Source organism: Biomphalaria glabrata, chromosome 4 (assembly GCF_947242115.1).
Source record: "Biomphalaria glabrata chromosome 4, xgBioGlab47.1, whole genome shotgun sequence".
Taxonomy (NCBI): Eukaryota; Metazoa; Mollusca; class Gastropoda; family Planorbidae; genus Biomphalaria; species Biomphalaria glabrata.
This window is the reverse complement of record NC_074714.1, coordinates 28,383,789-28,401,346: the sequence shown is the minus strand read 5'-3', so window position 1 is coordinate 28,401,346 and position 17,558 is coordinate 28,383,789.

The following is a 17,558-nucleotide window of genomic DNA, read 5'->3' as shown; positions in this document are numbered from 1 at the left end:
AAATTGGGGATATATGAGATGTCCACGGGGGTCTACGATTAGATTTCATTTAAGCTGGTTGTGACTTTAATATTTACATCCTAATAATGCAAAGTTAATACACCAACACCTGGCTTTGACGTACAAATTGATCGGCAAGGACACTCCCACTTATTATAAATACCCTCCGCAAGAGGTTCTCGAGTCTACTGAACATCTGCTGTACTGGGATATGCCTATTCTGACCGACAAAACTGTAGATTTCAATCGCCCGGATCTGCTGTTCATCGATTAAAAAGGAAAAAATCGCTACCATTATCGATATCGCCGTACCACTGTCTCATAATTTAAGAAAAACTGAGATAGAAAAACAAAGAAAATATGGGAACCTAGGCTTGGAGATTAAGCGTCTATGGAAATTGTCCAAAATAACAATATACCCCATTGTTATATCAACCGAGGGGATAATAACAACTGACCTCACAGACACCTTCAAGGCCCTTAACATTCCTAGGAAAATCTTCGTTGCCTGTCAGAGGGCGGTACTGCTGCAGACCTGCCACATCACCAGAAAATTCCTCAGTGGAAACTGTTAAAGGGACTACGATGAATTTTGTTTCTCTTTAGCGAAACTCATCCCTGGCAGCGCCAGAGAATGACTACTCGTTCATTTCTAACATAATAATAATAATAATCCTTATTGTCCGCATGGAAATTTGTCTTACAATTTGTGCATTACACCAAACAAAAAACATTATAACTATAAGAAACCAAAGTGTACATTCACACCAGACTCACTCATAGTTTACATGTGACAAAGTTTATAGCAGATTGTTCTTATTTTATTATTTGATTGCCAGGGGAACAAAAGAGTGTCTGTGCCTGTTTGTCTTTGCCATCGGTGTCTTGTATTTGTACCTGAGTTAATCCTTTAAATATTTATCCTGCTATTCAAACGAAAATTGTAAGCTTAATTTTGTTTACAACTAATGTTTAACAAAAAAAATGTAGACTGCTCAGCGTTGATTATTTAAATTTGGAATTCATTTCTTCCTTGTCAAACACTGTTGTCTAAGTGCCTTTTTATGACGATATGAAACCAATTACGCCGTAGGATCATTTGAGACGATGCCACCCTGACAAAATAGATAAAGATTTGAAAAACTTTTGAACACTCAAAGATAGAGTTCAAAATAGACCCACAAAATCTCTCTTCGACATCATATAGAGAAGATGATAGTTTGTGAGCGTCTTACAATATCTCTTTACGTATAGCAAATTACGGAAAACACTATAGGTAAAACATTGATTTTATCAGCCGTTGAAGTTTTAAAAACTGTTTTACACAAACCTACATCTGATATTATTAAAAGAATTTCTTTTAACAACAATACAGTTCAAGGGTACATCTGTGTCATGAGTTATAAAATTAAAAGCTTCTTATGTAATTCTTTGCAAACGACATATATACAATCTGGGATCAGTGTTGTCGCAGGCTATGACGAGGTGTAGCTCTGTGTGTTGCAAACTGCCCAATGGTCGCTGGCTTTTATTTTTAACAGGGCCAACCCACCAAACCTTTTCCATGTTCGCAGCAGAGGTTTAAATTCAGTTTTCCTTCTGCTAGGGAGGCTGTAAGCCAAGGCTAATGAGCCCTTCCTGCTAGAAGTTACTGGTTTAGGCACCAGTTACTCACCTCGCCCCTTCTGCTGTTAGTGAAAACAGTTCTGCGCATCCAATATTTGTGCCACACGTGAAAGATCAATAAATACATCAGAAACTGCTCTTTGCGAAAACTTCCAATACAAAACAAAAAAACAATAACAAAGCAACATTTCCAGTGTGTTTGGCGATTCTAGTAATAAATATCATTGGTTTAATTTTGAATGTTATTACTAAAAAAAATAGATCTCTGTCACTGGATGTGTAGCTTTCAATTACTTTTCACTCTTCAACTTACTACAGTTAGAAATTTGTTTTTAAAAAATGTTGATGAATTTGCAAAAATGCAATACAAGTTAAGTTGGGGGTCTACGGAAAACATAAAATTCTATGAGCATAGTCAAGCCAAGTGGGGTTTAGAGTTTAAAATTCACTACTCCTGAGGTTTTATTTTTAAAGTTTAAAACCCCTCAAGCTTGTTTAGAGTTTAAAATCCCTTGTCAGGGGGAGGTATGGCGAGAGTTAATGTTACTTTGATATTTTGGTATGATAATGATATCCCCTTGTTTAAGTACCGGTACTCCCAGGTTATGAATGTGAATAGTCTTTCACGTGTTATGAACTGAATGTATCGTTGAATGTGCGAGAGAGTGTGTTAGTTAGTGAGGTATGGTTCCCTGTCCAGGAAGGTGGGACGTTTACTTCCTGGACTGGTGGTTATTTATTAATATTAATATTTATTGTGCATTATTAGTGCTCTATCGGATATTAAAGTATTATCTATATTTCCATGGATAGCTTGAGTTGAAGTGTATTTGTTTAGTAATATTTATTTAGTAACCCCTAACGAGCAAAGCCAAAGACAAGCAAACAAGAAATGAACCCTGACATAATTGGGATCTCGTCCAGACAGTATTGGAGAGTCTTTTTGACACACACGGAGGAACTTGACATTATTTACATTTTGGAGCATACGAGAACACGGAGGAACTATTTTTTTTTCGCCATTAAGAGCGTGAAGTACATCAAGTTTTTTTCTTTTCTCTACAAGTGCAAGTTATTAAAGTTGACTATACGAAGTCTAATTTAAGCCTGATTTATTCTACATCAACTATTTTAAGTTGTAACCAGTCAGTCAACCAGTTATTGTTGAAGTAAACCAGTCTACAAGAATTCTACGAAAGGTCATTGAACTTATCACTAGCCGGAGCCTGCAATTTTTTTTATTGGTTGACCTAAGTTCACCGTGACCTCACACAAGTGATCAGCACACGAAAGTATATTTTGATAGTAAACTCAAGATAGAAACTGAATGAAATTGTGTACTCCAATATCGTTTACGTAAACGTAAACAACGCCTAGTGATAAGTACATATATGTTTAATGAACTCTATATAAAATCACATCTTAATAAAAATAAACAAGTTCACATTTCTACTAGAACCGTATTTGTCATTTGTCATTGACAAATTTGGACTTAATAGCTACTTCTTGTATACCGAGGTCAATGCGTCACTCGCCATTTTTGTTGACGTCTTGAGATTCAGCACGGCGTGACATCACCATCTGAAGAGACAACCTTACGTCGGTGTGGGTGAAACTGAAGACTACAGACGACCATGATACTATATATGTGGGTGAAAATATCAGCACCATGCTTTATTTAAGACGTCGCTTGAAGACAGCTGAGACATCGTTTCTACATTGAGTGTTCGTCACCTCTCTAGTGACACGTGTTGTATGCAGGAGAGTGCTCTTTGGGTAGACCTCTCTACTTATGGTCATTTTAGTCTTTTTACATACTTGTGGATCATTTGAGCTGAGGTCATCTACCTTTTACATTAATGCTACTACTCAAGTACTCTTGAATTGTCTACCTTTGTTACATCGAAGTTGGATTATACTGGACTTGTGCGCATCGGCGCCCTCCTGGTCATCGTTGTACGCCAAGAAATAGCAAGTGCCTGTATCTCTGTATTTAACCTATGGGCTTACTAGATCGTCGCGCATTGAACTGATTGGATTATTTGTATATCTGGTATCTTTTTGGATTATTATGGTACAACCTGACTAGATAATCATTTTTTATGTACACATTATACACATTATTATTACTATTAGTATATATATATATCGATGTTCAAATAGTTTTGTTTTGTTTTTGTTTTATTCTCTATATCTGCAGTGAGAAATAAAGCGTTTACAAGAAGGCTGAACACTCCATAAGTGGGATTTAACACAGTCGTGTGGAAAGAGTTGTCATCCCTTCCCTGGCATCAGACAGAGCACAGATAAGCTGTTTTCTTTTATTGTCTGTTGTATCGGGCATTCAGGGTCGAATCGTGCATTATCTTGTCAGTAATGGAGATAGAGGGCGAAAATTTTTTTGTGTGTTGTATGTAACTAGAACATTGTTACTTTTTAACTTAACCTCTATAAGTTAATTTAAACGTATAAATTCAGTAATATTCATTATAAATTATAGTTACGATGGACGATTTTAAACCTCGGCCCATCGATGTAATACTAGACCAGGGCCACATGCTAGGGATTGAGGAGCTAAGAGAGCTCGTTTTGAATCCACAAAGACTAGACTTAGAGAGACGAACTATAGAAATGGAAATAAAGGCACTGGAAACAGAGGAGAGGAAACAAATGAGGGGGAGGTGGGAGGACAAAAAGTTGGAAAGAGAACTGGAAATAAAACTGTCCATACAGGGGGATGAGTCCTATAACGTAGAAATGGACATTTCTGATCTAAATTGCAATATGGTAGAAAACAGATCGTATAGCATGAGTAGTCTTACTGAGTATAATGATAAGTCAGACAAAGCAGATGATGCTGCTGTCGGTGCGATAGAAAATAAAACAAAAGAAATTGAAAATGTCTTTAACTAATAATGAACTAAATGATTGTCAGCATATTGCTAATAATGTGAGTGAGATGGAAAATAATGGAGAAGTAATTGAGAATGTCTTAACTAATAAGGAACTAAATGATTGTCGTTATATTGGTAATGATATCAGTGAGATAGAAAAAGAAGAAGTAATTGAAAGTCTTATTAACTAATAAGGAACTTATTGATTGTCAGTCTATTGTCAATAATATTGTTCAAATTCTTAGACCATTTCACAAAGTACACAAAGCTAAACCATTGAAGGAAATAAACCTAACTAAAGGAGTTTGTCAAGTTGTTGGTGGTGGTAAAGTAAAACTAGACCCCAAAAGGCTACAAACGTTCTTATACATAAAGATCCCCAGAAAAAGAAAAATAATTCCAACTAAAGAAATGTGTCAATTTGTTGGTGGGGGTACAGTGAAACCAGACCCCGATAGGCTACAAGGATTCTTGTACCTAAAGATCCCCAGAAAAAGAAATCTTGATGTAGTGTTTCCATTCTCCCAGTTGCTTAGAAGGGGAATGTCCACGAGGGTCACCCGAAATCCAGAGTGCGACTAGGCATTGAGGAGAATTTAGTCTTGTCTATCCTCTTCATTTATTTTAATCTTATCTTACCAAACATTACTAGTTCATGTATTATCTAAACAGTACGCCCGACAAAAGAATAGCTTGCTGCGTGTTGCACCAAGTGGATGTCATCCTTCATCCGGTAAAGTACCTCAGGAGAAAGGAGAAAGCTGTTTAGAGAGTGGTATTATGCCATCATTTAGCGTGAGGGTCCAACGCCTAGACAGACACCTATGTGGAACTAAAGTCATAATCCAGTTTGACCACAGACCATTGTCGCCTGGCTGATACACTATCAATACTAACCGAGTAATTGTACATGATTGTATTAAGTTGTAATTGTCAGTGGGTTTTTTTCCAAAATAATGAGAAACCGTAGAAGCCAACGCGGCTTTAACCGTAAGAGATTGTATCTTTTCGTATATTATTGCTATAGACATACGAGTTGATCTTTTCTTTTGTTTCCGTTGTTTTTACATATTAAATATAAACTTTGAAACGACTGGCCTATTTCAAATTGTAATTTAACTCTCCATGCCACTATTTTTAGCGGCCCCCGAAAGGGGAAAAGACGCTATTAGTTTTGTGTGAAACGTCTGTCCGTCTGTCCCGTTTAGATCTCGTAAACTAAAAAAGATAGTGAAAATCCGACTTCACAATATTTTAGACCATTCAAAGTTCTGATGCAACGGCTACGTTTTTCTTTTCTGAAAAGTGAATAATCTAATTTTTTAAATTACTTATGCAAGCAGTTTTTTCATAAAAATACACCACTTTTACAACGATTAACTATTAAACACTCAAACACTTGAGGCTCTTTATCAGGGGTACTACATACTCTCCATATTCTTAACACATTTATGCAAACAGTTGTAGATTTTTTGTCAAACATTTTAGTTTTTATACTTGTCTTGTTAAGTTATGTAAGTTCTGTTATAGTAAGTACTATATTTACACACAAACAAATGTTTACTATTTTTTAAAGAGAAAAAATCAATTTAGTATCTCTTACATAAAGTAGAAAGTAAGGCGTATGTATGTATGTATGTATGTATGTATGTATGTATGTATGTATGTATGTATGTATGTATGTATGTATGTATGTATGTATGTATGTATGTATGTATAGAAATAAAAACCGCTTGACCAATCTTGATAAAAATGATCCTTGGGTAATAACTATTTCTGGTCTTGAAAGCCAACAAAATACATATTCTGAGGTATCGACAGTGCATTTTCCTGCTATTAAAAAGTTTTGTTTCAAAAACCTAATGTGCTATTTTTCTGACTTAGACCCTCCCGCGCCGTTCGGTGCATTTGCCGTCAAGCTGTTTCCTTAAAAATCTGTCACTGGTAATGTCTGAAGCCTCTTCCCACCTGCTCTGAGGATGTCCATGAATGTGTGGTGCCAAGTTGTACTAGGATCGCAACTCTTCTTATGCGTAATTCATTTTGTCGGAGAACATGCCCCGCAAACCTATTGCGACGCTCTTCACAATCTTACTAAGGGGTCGCCTCCCACTTCGGCATAGGATTTCCTTGATTTAGACCCGATCTCTATAACTGACTCCTAAAATCTGTCTTAGCCATCTTTGTTGAGCCACATTTGGTGTTTTTCAATTAATTTCGGCAGATGACTATTCACTGCACTTTATTAATGGATCCCCGCCACTGTTAGAAATGTGTAACTGTAGTTTGTTTTAGAATAATATTGAAGATTTTCCACCTCAAAACACTCTATAGGGGAATTTTAAACTCAAAACCATCTGGAGGGGTTTTAAACTTTAAAAAAAGCCATCTGTAGGAGAAAGGGGTTTTAACCTAAAAACCAAAATAGGATTGGCTACGCTCAAATAATTTTAGTGTGTAATTTGCTTTTTTTTATATTGAAGAGGTATTTTTTAGCATCAAATCCCTCTGAAGGGGGGTTTAAACTCAAAACCCCTTTTGGCAACGCTCATAGCATTTTGAGTGCGTAATTTGCTTTTTTTCTTACACTGTATATGTATTTTTTAGCTTCAAACCCCGCTGGCGGAGGGTTTAAACTCAAAACCCTTTTGGCTTCGCTCATAGATTTTAGACTCAGTAATTTGCTTTTTTTATATATATTGAAGAGGTATTTTTTAGCTTCAAACTCCACTGGAGGGGAGTTTAAACTCAAAACCCATTTGACTACACTCATAACATTTTGAGTGTATAATTTGCTTTGTTTTTAATATCAAAGAGGTATTTTTTACCTTCAAACCCCGCTGAAGGGGGGTTTAAACTCAAAAAAAAAACTCAAAACTGAGTCAAAACCCATTTAGCTACGCTCATAACATTTTGAGTGCATAATTAGCTTTTTTTTTTATTGAAGAGGTATTTTTTAGCTTCAAACCCTACTGAAGAGAGGGAGGGGGGGGGGGTAAACTCAAAACCCCTTTGGCTACGCTCATAGAATTTTGAGTGTGTAATTTGCTTTTTTTTATATTGAAGAGGGGGTTTATCGTAAATTTTGGAAGGGGGGGGGTAAAATCAAAATCTTCCTTAACTGTGCTCTTGGAATTTGTGGCTTGTCGTTTGCATTTTTTGTTTTTGTTTTATAGAAGAGGGGGATTTAACTGCAAAAACCCCTAGTAGGAGGTTTTAATATCAAAATCTCCTTGGTTGTCATTTGGGGGGGGGGATTTGAAACCCAGAACACCCCCCCCCCGGCTACGCCCATGATTTTCATAACTTTTTTTTAATGTTTTTGTTTTCGCGGAAAGGTTGTTTTTTTTCTTGAGGATTCGAATAAGAGATTGAGCCTTTTCAAAACAATTAGATCATTATAAGACACCAGTTAGGTCAAGGGAGGCGCGGTGGCTGAGTTCGAAACTGGAATTTTCAACTTTGGAATCCTTGGGCGCCTCTGAGTCCACCCAGCTCTAATAGGTACCTGACATTAGTTGGGGAAAAGTAAAGGCGGTTGGTCGTTGTGCAGGCGTTAACCGTATGCCACATAAAAGCAGATGAACTTTACATCATTTGCCCTATAGACCATAAGGATGAAAGGGGAACTAGTTAGACCAGGTTCACATCTAACTTTACATTCACTTTCACCTATCCTTTGATCTGCTGGACCGATGGGGCACCACACAAGATTTGTCAACCTTTTTTCTCCATTCTTCTCTGTCATTTGTAGTTGATAGAATTTCATTATGATGTTCTTTCTGAAAATATTGAAACCTGCCTTTTTACCTGCCTGGGTGGACCACTTCGGGGGCCGATTTTGAGTTTGTGTTTCCACACAAACTGTCCTTGTTACCTTGTTTTATGTTTGAATTTATATACCTCTGTAATAGTTAGACCTAGCAAAAAGTTTATTCATAGATATCTATTAGTCAAGATCTAGACCCAGTGGGTTTTTTTTTGTGACGGTACGCACCGGTACGGCGTACAGGCACCTTTTTCAATGTGGGGGAAAATGATTAATTTTCTTGTATTTTAACGTTTATTATTAACTAGCCGTATTGACCCGCGGGCTCCGTGCCGAGTTTACCCGATTTGTCTAAACGTTTCGCACTTTAATAGGGATTCTTCTTCTTCGTTCTCTAGAGAGAAATTTAGAACTAACAGAACACTAAAGCAACTCTTCAGATAGTCTTTATCTGATCGTTCATATTCGTAATTACAAAAATATTTCCAAAATGACTTCGGGCATATAACCTTGTCTACGTAGGCCTATAGCTTACATAATGAAAACAAAAAACAAAACAAAAACTTAATTTTATAAGTAGATCTAGGTCTAGAATATAGATCTGTACACAATCATTCTCTGCTTGGGTAAACTGTCTATCTCTGTCATCAATGTAGCCTTTAGATTATACTTATCTTACTAGAAATATCTAGATCTAGAAATTCTAAATCTACTTATTAACTTACACTTTATACATAATAATTTAAAAAATATTACTTATAACATTATTATTTCGTTTGATTGTTCACATAAATGTTCCTTAGGTCATTGCAGAGACCGCAGTGTATCTTTAATGTCCTCTCACATCCGGGGGAATGGGGGCTAAAATTAAATAAAATGTCTAAATTTCTCTCTAGAGACCGAAGAAGAAGAATCCCTATTAAAGTGAGAAACGTTTAGACAAATCGGGTAAACTCGGCACGGAGCCCGCGGGTCAATTCGGCTAGTCAGTGGCATCACTAGGCATGTGCGGGGGGTGCGGGCCGCACCGGGTGACACCCGCCTGGGCGTGACACCCAAGTGGGAATAATGCACTTTTACAAAATGCAACTTTAAAAAAAAATTACTGCCTCGAATGTCTCTCACAGTTTAGTATCAACATGTCCCAACCCTTTTTAATTTCATTCTATTTGACTTTTTTATGTGTTGTAGACGCCAGGAGAAAGAGTTTCTGAAGCTCAGACATTGAGAAAAACGCCCCGGACAACTTAGTGTGAATTTAAGGCACTCCCCCAAACATCTTATCTGACCAGTTGAGTGGTGAACGTAACATTTTTTGTTGCAATGTGTTGAAAAACACACAGGCGTAAGTCTCTCAAACGCCATTTGACGCACAAGGCTGCAAGCTTTCTCCACGGGAATCAGTCTAAGGCGACTTTCAAAGTCACTTCTCAGCAGGTGCCCACGAAATTCAGGACTTCTACAAAGGTGTGAAGCCAGGTTAGACGTGGACGGCCATGTTTTTTATTTCATCTTTTCGGCTTTTATGTTAAGTCTGACTTTAGTACACGTGTTTCGTCTTGTCTAATGATATGTCTCACAAATGTCAATGGACGTTCAGTCGCCACTTCCCTTAGATGGCGAATGCCTGTGTGCGAAAAGATTTCTCTATTGGTAACACTATCTCGGGAGGATTCGTAGGATCCTTCTCAGCCACCCCTACTCAGTCTCTTTTCAACCTGCCACGCCTCGAAGCGTAGATGGGCGTGGGGACAATGATTGTATTGAGTTGGTGGATTTTAATCTCCAGGCTAATTGATTTTTTGTTCAAATAAGCTCTGCTTATTGAAAGACGGCTCCTGCTTTCCAATCCGACATGCAACATCATGAGATATATCTCCATCACTGCCTAAATAGGTTAACTCTACTATTTGTTTAAGATCTGTATGACCAATGTTGATCGGGAACTGGGTAACCTGCACCCTATATGTATAAATTTGAGGGCGTCTTTATCCGTCAGCTCGTGTATACATTTAATTGTATTTCAAAGAAATGCTATGTCTTCTGCATAATCTATCATGGTTTGATTTACACCATGGCAACCCGAATGCAGCCTGTTTAATGACATCGTCGATGGCTACAAGAAAGAGAAATGTGGATAGGATACACCCTAATCTCATATCCGTATCAATGTTGAAGAATTCCAGCGTCTATTATGAGACAGTTTGATTTGCTTTAGACATGTCGCTGAATCTGGACAAATTGTTGCAAGATACCTTACTCTTTTGCTATTCTCCAGAGTGATTCCGCTGGACGCTATCAAACTATTTTTTTTAATCTACAAAACTGAATTTTTATTTTTGTCCTTTGTTGGTATTCCAGACTTTTTTGACGAAGTTTCGCAGCAAGTAAACCTATTCAGTGCTTGATTTGCCTTTTCGGAAGTAGCTGAGAAACACTAGTGGCACTTAAGGAGCTCTTAAATAATCTCTAGTAAAAAAAAAATATGTTTAGCTCAAGGTTTCTCAATTCTATGATTGTACAATTTTAATTTATACAATAATATTTGATAAAATGTGAAAACTAACGACATTTTAAAATAGAATCGAAAACCATTTGTCGAGTATAACCAATTTATTAATTAGCTTACAGTTTTATTGTTCAACATAAAAAAAGTTGTATTTTTTTTATGGGAAAATTTTTTTTCTTTGGGGGGGGGGTTTGGTGACACCCCGAGCTTACCGCACCGGGTGACACCGACCCTAGTGACGCCACTGCGGCTAGTTAATAATAAACGTTAAAATACAAGAAAATTAATAATTTTTCCTCACATTGAAAAAGGTGCCGGTACGCTGTACCGGTGCCTACCGTCACAAAAAAAAGCACTGGGTCTAGATCTTGACTAATAGATTTCTATGAATGATCTTTTTGCTAGGTCTAACTATTACACAGGTATATAAATTCAACCTAAAACAAGGTTACAAAGACAGTTTGTGTGGAAACACAAACTCAAAATCGGCCCCCGAAGTGGTCCACCCAGGCAGGTAAAAAGGAAGGTTTCAATATTTTCAGAAATAACAGAAGATGACAGAGAAGAATGGAGAAAGAAGGTTGACAGATCTTCTGTGGTGCCCCAGCGGTCCAGCAGACCAAAGAATAGGTGAAAGCGAATGTGTAGTAAGAAGTGAACCTGGCCTAACTGATGTCTTATAATGAATATTTAATTGTTCCAATTGTTTTGTATAGGGTCAATCTCGTATTCAAATCCTCAAACAAAAAAAAAAAACATTTCCGTAAAAAAAACCTTTAGTTCATTATTCTAAAGTATTTATTCAGCTCTGCAGTTCACGCGATAATATAATATATAAAAATTACTTATAAATTGTTGTTTTAAATTATATGCAACTTATATGCATATCATACTAAATAGATTTTTTTACAAAAAAAAAATCTAAACCCATTTGCATAAATGTGTTTAAAATATGGTAAATACTCATCTCCTACTAAAGAGCCGTTGCATCAGAACTTTGAATGGTCTAAAATACTATGATGTCGGATTTCACTATCATTTTTAGTTTACGATATCTAAACGGGACGGACGGACAGACAAATCATACAAAACTAATATCGTCTATTCCTCTTTCGAGGGCCCTAAAAAACGAGCTCGTACAACTAACCGGTTTCCCATGCGGGCCCATAACTCAACCCGTACCTGAATATGTAGCTTTGCTTACTGCGTTTAGACTTAGAGTAGATCTAGAAATCCAGATTTAGATCTACTTTATAGATCTAGACTAGGTTTAGAATATGGAATATATCTAGATCAAGATAAGGATTAGTAGTATCAGGTAATAGTGCACTATGCTGTTCGCATCCGATTCACTTCTTAATGTGAAAATACTGTTTACATAATAAATAAATCTTCACCCCTAAGCTGTAAGAAGATGAGCTATTGCCTTAATAATTTATAGATGTAAATTTTGTTCACGTTATTAATACATTTAAATTTAGATCTATATATTAAATAGCCAGATTAAATAGCTACCAATCAAGATACGCCGTCTCTTCGTTTTGGCTTTAAGGTGTGCCAGGTTAAATAGCTCTCCATCGATTCTACTGTGGAAATATACTCCATCTTCCAGGGATTTGAAAGCGCTGGTGAGTACAACGGAAAAGAAGATGCCGAATAGTGTTGGAACCAGAACACATCCTTGTTTTACTCCGCTCTTGATGGAGAATGGCCTAGAGGCGGAGCTGTCAAACTGTACGGTGCCCTGCATTTTTCATGAAAAGCTGACACTAGTTTCCGTAGCTTGTTTGGACATCCGATTCTCTCTAATACGGCAAACAAGCCGGTTCTGCTGACAAGGTCAAACGCCTTGGTCAAGTCAATGAAAGCTATAAAGAGGGACTGCCTTTGTTCTCTACTTTTCTCCTGTAGCTGTCGCAGGGTGAAGATCATATCTGTTGTGGATCTACCGGCCCTAAAGCCACACTGCAATTCTGGTTAAACTCGTTCTGCCAAGATCTGTAGCCGCTTCAGTATTACTCTGGCATAAGCCTTCCCAACTATGCTAAGAAGTGAAATGCCTCTATAACTGTTACAATCGAGCGGTCGTCCTTATTTTTGTAAATTGTTACTATGTTGTCATGCTTCTTTTCTGGTGGACTATTCCTTGCTCATAGCACAAACTTACCAGTTCACGGAGTGGTTTGATTAGGGCGTGCTTTCCAGCCTGAATGACTTCAGCAGGAATACCATCTCCTCCGGGTGCTTTCCCGTGTGCAAGCATGTCAATGGCTGTGCTCAGTTCCTTTACAGAGGGTGTTTCGTCTAATTCGCTCAAAACTGAAAGTGGTGGGAAGTTAGACAAAGCAGTTGGCGAGATGACATTTTCAATCTGGTAAAGTTCTGCATAGGGCTCTACCCATCGCGCCATTTACAGTGCACGATCACTAATGATTGAGCCATCTTTTGACTTAAGTGGGGCACACTTGCTGGTGTGAGGTCCAAAGGCTTTTTTCATGCCCTCGTATAGTCCTCTGATGTTACCACAGTCGGCACAGGATTGGATGTTTTCATATAGGTCCTGCCAATATTTGTTTGCGCACTGTCTTGCTATTCTTTGGGCATCGTTTCGAGTAGATCTGAGCGCTTGTAAGTTGTGCTAGGGGTGGGCTCCTTCTTGTATTTTAGCATGGCTGCTCTCTTGTTTCTAGTGGCAGTTTCCATTTCTTGCAGATTTGCTTTAAACCAGTCTTCATTTTTCTTTGTTTTGTTACCGAAGACCAGTGATAATATTTGGTACATAGTATCACGTATGAGCGACCAGGTTTTTTCTACCTCAGTCACTGAGAAGTTTTTGAAAGCTTCCTCTAATTTCTTTGTGAATTCGATGCTAAGATTAGCATTCTTTGTGTTTGCAGTATGCAGGCGTGCTTTTCTTTTTCCCTTTGATGAGTGGATTTAGTAGGCAGCAGTCTTGTCCGGCAGGACACTAAAGTGTGATAGTATCACAGTTCGCACTTTGAAAGCTACGTGTTAGCAGTATGTTTCCAATGTCCCTTTTTCGTGTCCGTATCATATCCAGCTGGTGCCAGTGTCCAGACCTAGGATGCCTCCATGAGACACAATGCTGCGGTTTTGTCCTTAAGTATGTGTTAGTAATGCAGAGCTTATGTTATGTGCAGAATTCAAGAAGTCTTTGTCCGTTCTCATTCATCCTGCCGATTCCAAAAAGCCCAAGGCAGTCTGGCCAGGTAGTGTGGTCTGCTCCTACTCTTGCATTGAGGTCACCTAGAATGACCAAGTGCTCTTTTTGAGGGATAGTCTCTATGGCTTCCTTTAGGTCTTCGTAAAACTTGTCTTTGACCTCTTGGAGTGAAAATAGTATAGGGGCATAGGCACTAATTAGAGTGACTTTTCCAGATATAGTCATCATACTTATGCTTAGTATCCTTTCCGAGCCACCAACTGGAGGGACTATTGTGGAAAGTAGACTGTTCTTGACAGCAAAGCCTACACCATGCATTCGCGTCTCTTCCTGAGCTTTTCCTTTCCAAAAAAAAGTGTTATTAGCCTCGCGGATCATGCCGTCTTCGGCTAGTCGGGTTTCTTGGAGAGCTGCAATGTCAATGCGTAGTCTTTTCAGCTCGTTGTTTCAGACTTCCGTCTTCCTTGCATCGTCAACCTGCCGTAGTTCATCTGTAAGATCAGGACACATTGTCCTGACGTTCCATGTGGACAGTAGCATAATAGGAATTTTCTTTTTCATTTTTCTTCTTTAGTTGCTTGGTGCAAGTTTACAGCCTACTTGTCGTTTTAAACTAAGCTCTAAGCACCCATTAGAGCAGGCAGGCTGTGGCAGATCAGCACCTAACTGTCTGGGGGCTGCCCAGGTTGAGGCGGGCGGTAGCTGATCAGTGAGGCGCGAAGACCTCTCCCACCGACAGAGACATCCCGTGGCGACCATACATTACGCCAATCAATTTGGACTTATAACCCGTAACTGTTGTCTCCCGTGTTGTTTTAGCCGCTTTGCAGCAGCATCAGAATTTCCTCTGCGGGGCGCATTCCTGGGCCCTAGATAAAGGGGTCATGGGTGGCCCATGCGTCATCTTGATTAGAGAACTGCTGTTCGCTGACGATGCCGCACTCATATCTCATTCACAAGAAGGATTACAGAGGCTTGTGAATGCACTGGTAGCTACTTGTCAAGAGTTTGGCCTCACAATCAGCCCCTCCAAGATGAAATCCTGGCACAAGATGTTGCAGAAATACCAGTGATATCACATATTGGAAATCACACACTTTGGGTGATTCACATGCTTGGGAACAACAATAGCCAGCAACCTAGACTTAGACCTAATAATAATAATAAATAAAACTTTTTAATAGCAGGATAATGCTATGAATATGCACCTCAGAATATGCATTTTGTTGGCTTTCAATACCGGAAATGGTGCTTGGCGGCGGGGCTCATAGCGCATCCCAGACCCCTTTGCTGGCAATGGCGGGGAGTATATAATTTTTTCCACTAACTCCAGGAAGAACGTAATCTAGATTACAATAACGTCTTCCGAAAGAATGAAGGGTCAGAATGTAATAAAGATTAATCATTTACACACACACATTTTTTTGGCGGTAAGGAGTTGAAAAAAATCCCCCCCCCCGAAAAAATCCTGGCTACGCCCATGGTATTTTTTAAAATTTTGGTATAAAAACTTTTGTATTTTTAATTCGAACGGTTTTAGAAGTTTTCTTAAAATTTTATGTGTGGTATTTCTCTGGTACTGTAAACGAAGGAATAGTGAAATCATATCCTCGCGAAAATTGTAATAAATATATGGTTATCGATAGAGAAGGCATGGTTTGGAACATCAACTTTTGTATCGCCCCACCCCTTTCAAAAAGTAAGACCCCCTTCAAAAAGAAGCTTATGTTAAAGGTTAATTTTGAAGGGGAGGGGTGATTTTATTTGTCGTTAACACTCCCCAATCCGACTATGTAACTATTATCATATTTTTTTGTTTTTGTGGGGAATCATCATTACCTCCCATCTCCTGATTCCTGTGATTATATACTGACTCTAAATCCGGAGCAAGTTTTCCTCACATTCTCATAATTATCATTTTTTCCCGTTTTGTCAGCTTTTCTTTTGTCTTATGAAAATGCTGTTAGAAATAGTTATAGTTGTTATTTTTTATAACGTCACCAACAGCCCAAAGCCCTAAGAATGAAAATTAAAATATACTTTAAAATTTTTTATTATGTTCGAAATTTAGGACGCTATTTAAATAATGCCTAATTTTCCTGTGCCTAACTTTGCGCAAAAAATCTGGTAAACCCGTTTTAATTGTACTTTATATCCTATTCATCTATCGCTCCTTTCGTTTTTAATAGAAATGAATGTATCGGCTTCGGGTAAACCCATTTTCGCAAAACAAATTTTATTTTCGTAGCGAAAGAGAAAAACTTGAAAGGATAATTAGCTAAGTTTAACATACATCTAAATTCAATCCACTAGATTAGTAAACACAAACTAAGACCCGCAGGTATTATAAGTCAGGACCATAGACATAAATAAATATAGACTGGCCGAAGAAAGTAACTTCATCTAACTTGAAAACATGTATATCTATTATATTCGAATTTCCGAATTATGAAAAATTGCATGATCTTCATTCTTAGAGATTAAACAAAACTACACTGCCTCCTTATTTAAAATATATATAGGTGTGTGGCTGAAATAGATATGAATACTTAACGTTTATACTGCTCATAAATGATGTATAAATAAAGTACAAAAAATTGCAAGTCACAAATTTTCGTTTCATAAAACTCTTTAATCGGCCAGTCTATATTTATTTATGTCTATGGTCAGGACGTTCTGAATTCGCAGATATATGGAACGAATTTATGTAAAATGCTTTTGAAACACAAATTTAAAGGTTAATTTGATTAAACAATGAAATCAATAGACTATATTTTGTATTTTCATGTGTCAAAGTAAAAAACTAAATGTGCAAAGTGTAGTTCTTAAAATTAAATCTAGATCTAAATGCTTTCGAACTTTTCTCATGTCAACATTGTAAACAAAGCCTAGATCCATAAAATACTATAGCTTTAATAGAGTCGGTCAATTATTTTTTTTTTGAGCGTCTTAAGTTGTTTTAGTGCTACAATACATACATTACGGTCTAAGTTAGTACACAAGGAACATTTCTGCCAAGTTTTATCAAGATTGGTCAAGCGGTTTTGATTTCTATTCGTAACATAAATACGCCTCACATTCTACTTTAGACTAGCCTGACATTACCCTGCGGGTCCTAGTTTGTATTTACTAATCTAGTGGATTAAATTTAGATGTATGTCAAACTTAGCTAATGATCGTTTCAAGTTTTTCTCTTTCGCTACGAAAATATCATTAGTTTTGCGAAAATGGGTTTACCCGAAGCCGATACATTCATATCTATTAAAAACGAAAGGAGCTATAGATGAATAGGGTATAAAGTACAATTAAAACGGTTTTACCCGATTTGTTAAATGAATGGTATTATAAGTAATTGTATGTGGTGTCTAGGAGGGGTAGCACCTCTAGTGGACAGGCAGTCGTACCCTCTTTTTGAGGGTAGCTTGGCTCACTCTTGGTCCCCACTCGGTACCCAACTCTCACCTGTAGCTCCCAGAAGCTGTAGCATGTGCAGCGGCTACACCCCGGAAACGGCTTTGACTGGCCGGCTATACCAGGTAGAGGGTATCTGACGTGTCCATGGCACTCAGTACACTG